The 13638-nt window shown below is 38.4% G+C and overlaps 1 protein-coding gene across 4 annotated transcripts in view; it reads left to right on the top strand.

Moving 5' to 3' along the window:
* The window catches only part of LOC122566348 (ABC transporter G family member 22), a 264641-nt gene that overhangs the window by 90970 nt on the left and 160033 nt on the right, over positions 1–13638 (top strand). Inside the window, exon 1 of one of the 4 annotated variants that reach the window (XM_043723474.1) lies at positions 7211–7247. The exons of the other annotated variants lie outside the window; for them this stretch is intronic. The gene's annotated coding sequence lies outside the window, so the exon portion shown is untranslated. Of the gene's footprint in view, positions 1–7210; positions 7248–13638 lie in introns of those variants that run through there. 4 annotated transcript variants of the gene reach the window in all.

Below are 13638 nucleotides of genomic sequence, written 5' to 3'. Positions count from 1 at the left end.
TTCTACCGAACATCAACTGGTGCGCTAAGCTACTACGTGGTGTTGAACTGCAGTGACGTGCCTTATAACGTAAAGCCTCGTCTCCACCGAAGCAACGTCGAACCACCTTTCGCTGCTGTTCGCGTTTCTTGAAAAAGTCGCTGCTTGCTTTCAACTCGACGTCGAAACGTCTCTTCGGTGTGAACAACAAATGTTTCCACAAGTTATTGTTCCTTCCAGATGTCGTGGAACATTCGACAACACGAGGCAACCGAAAGCGTTAATCGATGCTGAATGACGAAAAATTCTATTCTCTTTGGAGTACAAAGTATCGTACGAAAATATCGTATTCTACATTTTCGACTGATTTTTTTTCACCGCAGAATCGCCACCTTGCCGGTCGTTCCATAAATACCGGGACACCTTGTATACGGCTATGGGGCCTGGCAGTTTTGTAATTCCCTCCGGAGGCAGATTTGTCAAGTGTCCTCGCGTAGACCGTTCAAAGGGAATAGAAAGAGCAAGAGAGATTCTTCTTTTGATGTCAGACAGGATTTTCCTCCCTCGGAGATTAATCCGAAGGTCGGTCATTAGGCGACGTTGGCCAGGAAAGCTTGGAAATTGGCCGACTAGCTTCCGCACGGTTAACTCGCGTCTCTTTCTGTCTTTTGCCTTCCCGCGTTCCTTCTTTTTCTAGTTCTTTCACCGGCCCACCCGAGAGTGCGGCTGTTTAAATTTAACCCGGGCTCCATCCTCCTTTCTTTCGCTTTTTCTTTCTCTCGTTCTTTGCCCCGAACAATAAGGTCGGTGTATAGAACAGCCTTCCCTGGTCGACGAGGACGATGTACCAACCCTTGTTCCGGGATAATTCCGGCCGAATTGGCGCGCTTCTTACGTAGACGACGTCTTCAACTTCCGTCGTCGAGCACGTTTTTTTAAAGGCTGTCTCGGTTTTCGGGTCTCTGGAAGAGAGCACTTGAAGGAGATGGAGGGAGGTCCTGAATTCGAGGGCGAAGGTTTATTTTAGGACGTATGTTTTATGGAACAGACAGTTTCGACGAACCTTCTGTCGAAGGATTCTAGTTTATGGCTCGGAGTATTTTTTTCACAACACTTTTCCTCTTATTTATTCATCGTCTTTATATTTTTCTTTGCTTTTTAAATAGATTTACGAATACGAATTGAAATCGCTATCGATCAATCTCTTTTAATTGCTACGAGAGTTATCTAACTTGCAGAAAACATCTCGCTTGTACAACGTAATGGTGTCACCCTACTTCCACCAAAATCGACCCAAATAAATTTCAACCTACCACGATATTTCCAACGTTATTAAATTTATCTAGAATTCCACCTTTATCTACCAGCTTTTTTTATTAAAGAAAAAAAAAAATGCTTCCAAGAAACATGCTATTTATACGACAAGTAATAATCACAACCTATTTTCAGTAAAATGAATGGAAATAAATTTTAATATAGCACGATATTTCCAATCTTATTACTTAAATTTATCTAACATACCACCCTTATCTAGCAACTCTGTTACCAAACAAAATTTCCAAGCAAACTACTCTATTTATACGCTATTAATACTCATTAATCGTACAAACCCGAATAAATTCCAATGTACCGCGATATTTCCACCCGACATTCTTGCTACTTAAACTCGTCTAAGATTCCATCCTTATCTACCAACTGGCATATCAAAAAAATCTCCGAGTAAATTACTCTGTCTATACGCCATTAATACTCATTAATCGTACGAACCCGAATAAATTCCAGCGTACCACATTTTCACCCAATGTTTTTACCACTCAACTTATCTAAAATTCCACCCTTATCTACCAACTCGTTTACCCCCCAAAAAAAAGAAAGGAAGAAAAGAAAAAAGGAAGAGAGAATTTCAGTTAAATCACGCTATCATCGCCCATATAAACCCACATAAACGAGGATGTATTATTTAAAATTCTGAAAAATCTCATGACAGAAAAGATGGCCAAGGACACCCTATCTATACGGTACAATAATCGCCAAGCTTTTCACCTCCGCCTGTGTGGGCTCGATCGCATGCAACTATTGACACTAAACGTTGTTTAGGTCGGTCAGTCCACTGGTTTAGCCAGGAACAAGAACTCGGCCCTGGGTTTTGGCTGTGGTCCACGAACGTGGTCCGACTAGCCAAGCGGACTAGTCCGATCGATTCCAACCGCCCACGCGTCGCGATTCCCCGGTTCTCGTGTTCGCGGCCTTTATCTCGGTTACGGTTTTTTACGTTGGCCAACCTCGTTCCACCGTATATAACCGTTTGAAACAAGCAAGCAGCGCCTAGTTTTTCCCCTCTTCTTGCCGCACTCTCTGTTCTCCTCCCCCCTCGTTTTTATCGGGTTTATCGCGCGATTTCTCGCGGGGTGGCTTCGTCCATCCACTTCCACTCGCCTTTCCCCCCCCGCGCGTAACCGTGTTGGATAAATTTTTCTTTTTTCTTCTTTTTTTACCACGCTCATTATGCGTCCTGCGTTCTGCTAGCCGATCGGCTAGTCGCGTTTTACAGCCTCTTTTTCCTCCGCTCTTTTCGACGATCTTAGATTTTTAAGGCCTTATAAAAATGTCCGAACTCCGCGCGAATTATACGACGATTTCTTTTTTGTTCTCTCTGGTTTAGATAGGTCTCGTTGGTTCGTTTCAGTGGAACGTTTTTCCTGGGATTTCTCGACGGTGTTGGGTTACGTGGCTGGCATTGGATGCCTTGGATCGGAGGAACCATGGGGTTTGTTTTCGGCGGAATTCAGTTTTAAGAAAAGAACGTGGAATTCTTGAATGGGAGTTTCCGACTATTTCCGAGTCTGTTAGCTTTGTGATTCGTTCATTTGCGAATATAACGTCGGTTTTATTTTTACATGTGATAATCATTTGGAATAATAGCTGAGTATTTTGAATTGTGCGAACAAGGTTTATTCCATTGGTTAATAATAATGTTAATAAAAATTCATGTTCTGTGTGTATACGTTTTATAGATTATAAATATGGAAATGTTTCTATAAATTCGGTATTTATCAGTAATTATTGAAATTTCTCAAATCCAGAAGCAGTTCAATTAACAATCGACAATTAAACTTTCCAAGCTTTCAAATAATTTAGTTAATAATCGATAATAAAAATCTACAAATCCTCGAACAATTTATTTCCCGAGGAAGACATAATCCTTCGGTAATTTTCGTTAATGAATCAATCGTTAAACCTTGCGATCGTTTAATCGATTCAATTAAAAGGAAGTAAATCGATTAATGGATCGGCAGTAAAACTTTGTAAAACTGCAAGTAATTGGATTAATAGTCGATAAGAAAACTCTCCGTATTCTAATAATAATTTAGCGAATAATCAATAGCGACATTTTCCAAGGAACTCGCACAATTACGAACGTTTATATTGCACGATTGATGTTAATCGAGATTCGCCCTGACATTGTTCGTTAATTTCGGAAAATTTGCATGAAAATTCCCATGGAGAAGGCAAACTTCTTGCAACCTCTGTAATATTTCTCGCCCTCCGCTTTTATCCTGATAAAGAATTCCCGCTACCGACGCGACGCGTTAATTCATTCGACAATTAAATTAATGCAAATCTGTCCGACTGCTCATCCATTATTCTCGAAGCATCGCGATCATGACAACGATCGATCGTTAATCGTCGAATCCTGCTGTTTTTCTAAGAAACGCTCGACGATGAAACCATCGATGGAAACTCGTAAAAGCTGAGCTATTATTTCATGACGTTACTCGGACGATGTGCAAGCGTGTCTCTGACTGAATGTTATTATGCAATGATGACACAGTCGAGCTGTGATCATCACGAAAACGGCGACGGAATTACAGAGGCGGTCTTTCATCGTTGCTAAGTCTCGAAAACGTGCAGACCGATTAATGACAACGATCCAGTCGTTTCTGACTCTTCATTACGGTCTTTGTTTCTCTCCTTCTTTACATTTTTATCCTTCCTTTCTTCTTCCTTTTCTTTTTCATTTTTTTTCATCGTCAAAACGTGACTATCTTCGATCTTGATATTGGGTTGGCAACTAAGTGATTGCGGGTTTTGTCATTACGTGGTATTTACAAAACCCGCAATCACTTAGTTGCCAACCCAATACATTTCTTCCTCTGTACAGGTAACTCGAGGTTTATTTGATCACTTGAATTAATTGAGCTGATGCTCGGATAGATAATTTTCTAGATGATCTTGTGAGCGAAGTTATGACCACGTTTGGCGCGAACAAGTGTGAGGAATATGATACGCAGAAGTAAAGGCGTCGTTATGTGGATTTACAAGAAGATTCGTATTTTCCAGAATATAATTAAACGAAATAAAACTTGGATAGAAAATTGTTTCGCCTATCAAATAATATAAAAATTCCTGTACTTTGGACGTTTCATATATTTTTGCTTGTTACGTGAATTCTATTTAATTCTGCTCTTCCGAGTTTCCTATAAATTCATAAAAATTCGCGGTTTAGTTTTTCCAATAAATTATTCCAATGAAACTATCAATCCATTCCGATGAAACAATCATTCCAAAGAGTACTATACTTTCGAGCATAATGGCATTGTTTTCTAAAATAGGAATATATATTTTTCAAAAATTCTAATCTCATACTCGTTGTACTTATTTTCGCTATCTTTTCTCTTCACATTTTTCGTCGTGCTATTTTTTTAAATTTTCCCTCGACGAGAACGTGATCGTGGTGGAATTATTTGTTCAATGTAAGCATAAGTGTCACTGGACACGCAACGAAGCGACCTTTCTTGCACGACACACACACGTGTCTCGTCGTTTTTGCACGATCATCAGGTCAGGTATTTGGGTCAATTGGTATTTTGTTAATTAATCTATCGCCGCCGTTAGCACGTAGGGATTAAAGCGAAATTAAAGTCGTGGGGTTGAAATATCGAACACGGTGAACCAGTTTGAGATGGATTTCCATCAAATGATTGGACTCTGGTTTTGCTCTTTGCTTTCTGTCCAAAGCAAATGGATAAGTTTCCACTGTGATACTTGTATTTCACTTTATCGATTCTTAATCTGCGATAAATTGAGATTTCAATCTTTCGATCTGTCGGAGGAAACGGTTTTATCGTTTTATAAATTTACCGAAATATACTTACGTTCGAGCGTAACAAAACGATCTATGTTTACTTTTGAATTATATTTGAAGAACGTTCCGCATAAAGTCGATCGTCCTTACGTTTTTCTAAAAATGTTTAACACGTTGGTTTGCCCATGGCGCCGACGTGAACTTCTCATTATGCGATGCATATTATGCTGAAATATTATTCGCAGCAAATAAAATGAGTTATAAAATCATGCTTGAAGCATTCTTCGTGGTGAGGGCCACCGGTGACCCCCACGGCGTTGTAGACAATCATTACGATTCGCCTTTTTTCAAACAATCGTTCTATGTATTTTTAATATTTGCCGCGTCGCCGGACACCGGTGGCCCCTACGGCGCTATAGCCAAATCGAGTGCCGGTCGCCGGTGACCCCCATGGCAGTCAACGTGTTAAAATTCCAGAATTCCATCGTAATCTTAAATCAAATCTACTTTAATTATCTCTGAAGTATATTTGAAAAATTTGCCAACTAATCCCACGTGACCAAAAATGAAGTTCCTAATGAATCAATAAATAAAAATGAAAGTTACTTATCCGATTTTCCAGATAAACCTAAACAATCTCGCTCTGTTTGAAATGTCCGTTTTCGATTACGTCGATATTAAAATTCTTCGCTTTAATCGCAAACCGGGACAAAAATCAGGAAACCAGCGAAACTGTGTTTAATCATATTTTCTCATGGGAAAAACTCTGCTCCCCGATTGTAATGGTTACACAACGATTGATTGCAGTTTCTACGAATCAAGTGAAAGGGTTAAAGCAGAAGGGAAGAAGAGAGCAGCGTCCTCCACTTGGGAAAATACGTCACGTACGATCGATCTAAGCCAAAAATCATCGATGTCGAACGACAGTCAGGCTAATTTTAGAGGCATGTTTCAGGATCGATTCGACCGGCAATTTATTCCTTTCACGCAGCCGGCCAACGCGGAGAAAACAATAGTGAACGTGCGCGCGCGCTATCGTAAATAGCCAGGCGTGATTTGCATAAGCGCCGCGTTCACAATTTACGAAGATTCAACGTTCTTTGGCAGTTTGGCGGCTGTTGCGGATCGCTCGAACTTCTGTCCCATCAAATATTACGCGTTAAAATCGATTCACGCGAAATATCTCCTCTTTCTTCTTCATTTCCCATCGTATTTTCCGCCCTCCTTTTATTTACAACAATTTTCGAATTTCGCAAGAAACACAGAGAAACTCGAAAATTTCAGTTCGCACGCCACCCAACGGTTGTCGCTTTTTCAAGATAGAAATTTCTTCGTAGCTGAACGAAGGTTCAATTGGTATCAGGATCAGTTGCATCATATTCGAAGGAAGTAAAATGCATTGAAACGCGAGCACGAATACCAAAAATGTTGTATCACGTTCTAATTTGCAATTAGTTTCGTGTAATTTCCTGTTCAATGATTTTGGAATATAGGTAATACTAATTGGAAGTATAGCGTTCTTTAACACTAAAACTACCGATAGTTAAGACGAAGCTATTTCTATCAAAACCAATCAAAATGACTGGTCTTTAAAAAATACCTAATAATAGAATACTTTTATATTTATTGATTTATTACTTTCCTACAGAAGGAATTCCATGTTGTGTAGCACATTTTTGGTATTATTAATCCATCTGAAACAATGATCCCTAAACGAGGCTTGACAAATTTATAAAATTGTAGAACCAGTCGTTTCTACTGGTGTGGTATTTTTACTATTAGCATCTAGCGATCCAGCGATCGATCCGGAATTTTCCTGATAACCGATATCATCGTATCGAATGATAGGCGGTAAAAATTTGAAAAACGCGTGGCAAGTTGTAGAAGACGAGGAAACTGGTTAATTGGGCTTCGATAAACAGATTGCAGCACCCTTTTACACTTTGACAAGTACCAGTCATTTTCACTGGTGTTGGTATAAGTAGCCTTGATACAAAATTATTTTCAGTTTGAATACATAAAAAACAAAATAAAATTCATTATATTATTCTTTCAGTTATCGTTGCGAAAGTCATTACATCAGCGTGGAAAAAGATATAACATGAAGTAGGAATTTGAAAATAAAATTGTTAAACCCGTGTGGTAGTTCTAGTGTTAACAAGTATCGGATGGATTCTGTGTGGTAAGCAATTGTGTTTCAAGGTGTCGTTTGTCATAACGCTCACTTTCTATTTTTAAGCCTAACTTACGCATCCCATTATCCGATTAGCATGATTATTCTTACTCTTCTGAAAATATTTATATCCCTAAAAATGATATTTAATATACGATGTGACACGTTACATTATATCGGTCGAGGTTTGGCCAAGAAGCGATGCCTTCTACGATATTATTATTGAAAGATGGAACAAATTATTTGCTTCTCTTTAATAGAATTAATAGTGAATTTTGACTGCAATGCTTATATGAAAATAATGCATTTTTAAGTTTTATTACTTTTTGTCTAATTTGTGTGCAATTTTATCCTTTTCTGTGCAGGTTCATTCAGAAAATCTTTGCAACTTTCGTCTGTTAGTAATTTCAAAAAATAACACAATTTCTAAATTTAATTATTTTCTGTATCGTATACAATTTTCAGCTATCGGATTTTCAATGGATTTTTTCTACACATTTTTAAGAAATTTAAAAAAGTAAAAATTCCAGAAGACTCTGTTATGCGTCTGGTTGGTAACCACTTAATTAGCAGTTTAACAAATTGCACAATTTTACGCACAAAAAGGAAGCCACATTTCCTCACTTTGTCGGAACGAAAGTTCTCAACGGGCGTTTAAACAGCAGAGAAAATACACGGAACACGGTGGTCGGGATATTTGTCGAGCAATTATTTATTCGCAGAGAAAATGTGCACATAATGTTCGGAAAGAATTTTTGAAAAATGTCTTCCAAGTTCCTCGTTCAACTAAATACGAGATACTAACGAAGATTGTTTTTCAGCAATCAAATGATTATAACTTGACGGCTGTAAACAATGAAAGAGAAAGTTCTTACGTTTGCCTGTTTGAAATAGCCAAATGTTACTCTTACCTTGTCAAAATCGTTTTATTTCTTAATTATTTAGTTTCCTAATTAATAGATATCTAACATCTAATACATGTAAATTACAAAAAGATTGATAAAGATTGGTAGAATAAATAATAGAACGACTAACAAGAATCGTTCATGACATTGCATGCTTTGTGAGTTTCCTAATAGAAAATAGAAGCGATAACAACCATAAATTTGATTGATACAATTAATGACAAATAAAGCACAACTAATGAAACAATAAACTAAATTGTCTATCTAAATCCCATCTTTTTGATTCTATTCAGAAAGATGTAAATTTCCATAAATATCAACAATTGTCTTGTGAAAAACTTGTGAAACTTACGAAGCAATCTAGTGTTATCTGATCGCAATTAAAAGCCATAATATCCTTTTTCTTTTCACCGGAGACGAAGATCTAAATGAAAAGTAAATACAAAGTGGTGGAAAAAGACAATATAGGTAGGGAAATGGCATTTTATTACGAACTTTAAACGAATCTCTCGCTAAGATCTCGTCATCGGTGCTTAAAGAGAAGAAGAGAACCTGTCGTCGATCAACGGAATCTTTCGCAAGCCGATATTAAAACCGATCCCAGTGCTGCCATTAACACTTATCTCATCGAATCGGCGCGAAACAATGGTGAAAAGGAAAATCAACGACACACGACTATCATCGTGGTCGACGTTGTCGATTCAATGTATTTTCATCGATGATGACACGGACGAGCGTCGTTTACTCTGGAGGGAGAAAGAAACACTTCCGTGGAGGGATCATCTTCATTGATCCGCGTGTTGGCAAACGTTTGCGCAATGTTTTGTACACTGTCGGCTATAAATATTAGGACTCGTTACATTCATTGAAAAACTCCCATAAATTCTACTTTATTTATTATCTTTCATTCTAACACACGTATATACGAATGAAATAACAGATTCATAATAAAATATCTAGAAAACCCAAGCAATGAAACGCGTGCAATTCCCACTGGATATCGGATGCTGGCCTAACAGTCGTTTCCTAGTTATAGTTTGTTATTTCATTGCCCTAAGCTGATAGTATCCTACGGAAATTTGACGAAACCAGACGAAAGTGAAATTTTCTTCTACGAAGGTGAACATACACAGTGGCCACAGAAAGGTATTTGAGCGTTTTTCAGCAACTTTTACATTTCATCTTCATAGTGTCAATTTCTTGTTGTCACATGGAAGTATTATCGAGTGACACGAAATTAAGGTTTGATATGCTTGGGTATAATCGATTAGTATTATATAAATTTTAATATCAATAATATCGTGGTTAATAATGGTGGAAATGTACTTTTTGTGGCCACTGTACAACCTCGACCAACGAATTTTGTCGAATTTTGGAAAATACGAGTGTAACCCAGCAAAGAACGAGCTGTATTGGATCATTTAGGGTGGAAAGAAGATTTTCCCTAGCCTTGAAAAATTGGTGGCCGAGAGAAGTTTTTACAGGCGATGAAGAATTGCAACTTTCACCTGGACTTAAAAACTCGCGAACAATCATGGTAAATTTGTTAATATTACCGATCGATGAAATGACTCGTGTCTTTCTGAAGTTCGTGTACGACACGAAAGATGAATTTACATGAAAAGGTAAACGAAAGTTACCCAGCGAGATTTCTTCGCATAAACAAAAATCACGAAAAATAGAGTTTCACTCGCATAAATCGTCAGAAGTACTAGCAGCTACTGGTTCGTCGAATAAGCGTCAATTTCCAGTAAATTACAGCTCAATTAGCATAAGAGCAGCAGCTAAATTACAGCATGAAATAAATCTAGCAAATTATATATCTAGAGAATTATAAACTTTATTCCTTAACACCATTATCGGACAGTGTCATTATCTCATCCGCGCAGAATTTCTATTGTTTCTTAGCAAAACCATGCCCTTGGTAAGGTTTAACCCTTTCGCTTCAGCAATCCAGTCCGCCGAAGTGTTGTCACTGTGTGAACGGAATCGCACAGTGTGCGTGGTTGCTGCAGATACGTTTTCCTGAGTCTTAAGTAACAATAATTCTTGTAAAAACCGTATATGAAATATCGTTTCACTGTCGATGGATTTAATAGACTTTCTGTAGCATGAAACAGTGTACGATCGTTTGAAATATATTGCGTGAAACGTTTTCATGTTGTTTCAACAATTCGTAATTTTAAGAAATAATTAATCCAATATGTCAATAAAATCAACAGAAAATGTTCTACCGATAACGAAAAAATATATTATCGACTACAGATAGCACTTGTATATGCATCATTTGGATGCCGGGCTTAGGAGTCGTCGCGTGGTTGTCACTTAGGAGACACGAGAAATCACGAAAATGATCTTCGCGCGTCGCAGTTCAAACGTTTCGCAAATAAGGTGAAGAAATTGAACTTTGTACATGGCAATAGAATTTATTATTAAAATCCAACGGAGTGACGGTTCAAAGCGTTACAACAGAATGATTCAAGGTGTTTCAACAGACTGGTGTCGAGCGCTTATTTTGCAGGGTTTTTATACTGAGGTTTTAGTGCCTCTGGAGGTGTTGTCGTCTGGTGTATCTCAGAGCTTGCTATTCCGTTACTATTTGGTTATTGTTTCGATGGCTGTGGCATGCAGGATGTCTAGCCTATTCTATTGCTGTTCCTGAGCGTGTGGCCTTCTTCAGCGTGCGACATGGTCGCCGCCTATTAGCGGCGCTCGAGGCGAAAGGGTCAACAACTCAAAACCCAATATTTATATTGTAGTATCGTAAACTACTATGATTAGCTTTATTGTTTTGGTATTTGACTGGGTTAGATGCGTAGTAGTGATACTTGTATGTGAATATCAGTGTGTGGAAGTATGTGTGCGCGGCGTCTCGAAAACAAATGAATGTAAACTGTTCAGTCGGTTAACAGTAACAATTAACTTTGACGCGTGCAAGTGCGTATCGATGAATATCTTTGAAATCGCTTATCAAATAAATATACAACTATTGTAATATGAATTCGAAGTGTAAATTTAGCGTTTCTATACCATTATTTCGGCTATTAAGATCCAAAATTCTCAACAAGTTTATTTATAATGAATGGATTAAATTGATTAAACAGGAAACGATGGCTATTTAACACGAACTAATCACAACAACGTATTATAATTAAGACAACTAGATAATTAACAACTCTCGTCACCACGGATTCAACTCTCTCTCAACAACGCTAGCAACACTGTCTCGACAACGCAATTCGCACTCTCTGGCCTCTCAACTCATACTGCTGTTAATTCGTTTATGTCTCTTAGCAACCTCTTGTCTTTTGTCTTAGCCTCGTACCTTTCGTCTTAGCCCCATCACGCACATGCTCAGCAACCGTTTGTTTATAATTCGCACGACACCCCCCAGGCACCTCGTCCACGATACTACAATATAGAGCTACAGTATTCTCATAGAAGAAAATGTTACCTTCCTCGCGTACCTTCTATTCCCCTGAATCGTTCATGAACTCTAAACAACTGCTGTAACAGTTTAACGTGCGGACGGAACGCCGCTAGTGTGTCCACTGGTAATTCGCGGCTATTTCATCGGTGGAGGCGTGCGTACGCGGTCGAATAGCGAAATGTAGGACACTCGGGTCTAGGCTATGTTATTCAGATTAATTGTCTTTTAACTTCGTCCAGGCAGAAACGATCCGGTGGTAGCGTGACAATGCCAGTCACGATGTCAACGCGATCGCTTTCGCGACTCGTTTATTTTCATTCGAATCTGTCGCGGTTATTGAGGAAGCATCGATAGACCAAGGATAACCGCGATTCAGCGGTCTCGATCATATTTATGTTTCGCGGGTTCAACCTTTCGACCCGGACACTTGCCACCGTCCTTTGTTATCTCGTGTCTTTTACGATTCAAAGGCTGAACTTTTACACATCTTTGCTTAGAATTTATTTATTTTCACGTACCTAATGATCATGGACGAATGGTAATTCTTCGAATAGTTTCTCAATTTGTTAATTTGTATTTATTTCTTTTTTCTTTTTAAAGCTTTTCGTGAATTCTTTCGACTATATCGGCGAACACAATTAAACTGTTCTTGGAATAGAAATTGAATCATAATGGAAATATATACGATGTCTTTTCTTTAAATACCTGTTTCAGTATAATAGAGTTTGACAGTTTATGGATATATGTAACAATCGGTGGTTAAAATAATTAAATCGTAGTAGAGCAGGTGTGTCAGGTGTGTGAAACGCGTGCATTCGGTGCATTCACCAAATCAATCTATTTTTAAATCAATATTTAATTTCCTTCGTTCTCGTGTTACATTTCGTACATTAATATCCAATGTCATCTCTTTTTGATCGATCTTTAATTGAATTTAAACGTTCTAACAAATTTGCTAAACAGATAGAATCGTGAAAATCGACCACTGCGGAGGCAAAGTCTCTGCGATTGTCCACGATGGGACGAGAATCGTCGCGAATGTAAAACTGGTGAAAAAAGAACTGCTAAATATTCGATATCGCTTTTAACACGTGTAAAATTCAAATTCTCGCCGCCATACGCCTGACAATTTACCGAAAATCGCCTCTTTCTATTCGGTTAATAGCCCGGTGGACCGCGAGCCGCCACCGATTATCTAGATATTACCATGAACGAAAATGGTAAATGGCGATAAATTTCGGATGGAAGGAGGCGAGCCACGAATATTGGCGCAGCGCGGGCACCGAAAGTGGGTCAGACGTGTCCAGCCACGGTGGAATGTTAAAAATCAGCATTTGCAATTCGCGCGCGACCGTTACTTCTCTTTGATTCATTAAATTAAGCGTAACCGGAATGATAGTCGGATGCTCGATGTGATTGCGTAATCTCGTGAGACTTCCGTGTTTTAGAAAGCAGAATACGAACGCGTTCGGCAAATATTTGTTCCATTTAATTGGTCAACGTTCGCACTTTCTTTTTCGCCGCAGCTTTTCCCTTACGTTTGCTTTTCGTAAGAAAATTACAATTATGTTGTAACGTCGAATACGGCAGGTTGATGTCCAAATCTTTCTCTTTTTGCGCTAGTTTTTAATTCTTAAATCCTTCGAGAATTTTTGGTGAAATTTTGTTTCTCTATGAATTACTGTATTAGCAGGAATGTTCCCGATCTTCTGCGAAGAACATGCACTAAAAATTAGAATTTATGTCTTGTATATGTAGAAGAGATAATAAAGACTTGTTCAAAATTTCTGTCCGAGATTTCTGAGCTCGATAACGAGATATCTAAAATCTGTCAGTGTCTTTCGCTTAGAAATATAATTCGCAGAACTCTCGTATGAAACTTCTATTCCTATCTTTCGAGATATCTAGAATTTCTTTTGATCTGGTCCATTTAAGAAGCGATTAAAGGGAGCTTTCGAAGGGTGAAAGTGGTTTCGTTGAAGTTAACGGGTTGGAACGATGTTGAGGCTGTGACGGAGTTCACGGAGCCGGTTATTCAGCGACCAATCGCAACTGTAATTTATCA

Source organism: Bombus pyrosoma, linkage group LG3 (genome assembly GCF_014825855.1).
Source record: "Bombus pyrosoma isolate SC7728 linkage group LG3, ASM1482585v1, whole genome shotgun sequence".
Classification (NCBI taxonomy): domain Eukaryota; kingdom Metazoa; phylum Arthropoda; class Insecta; order Hymenoptera; family Apidae; genus Bombus; species Bombus pyrosoma.
This window is presented reverse-complemented; position numbering and strand designations above follow the sequence as displayed.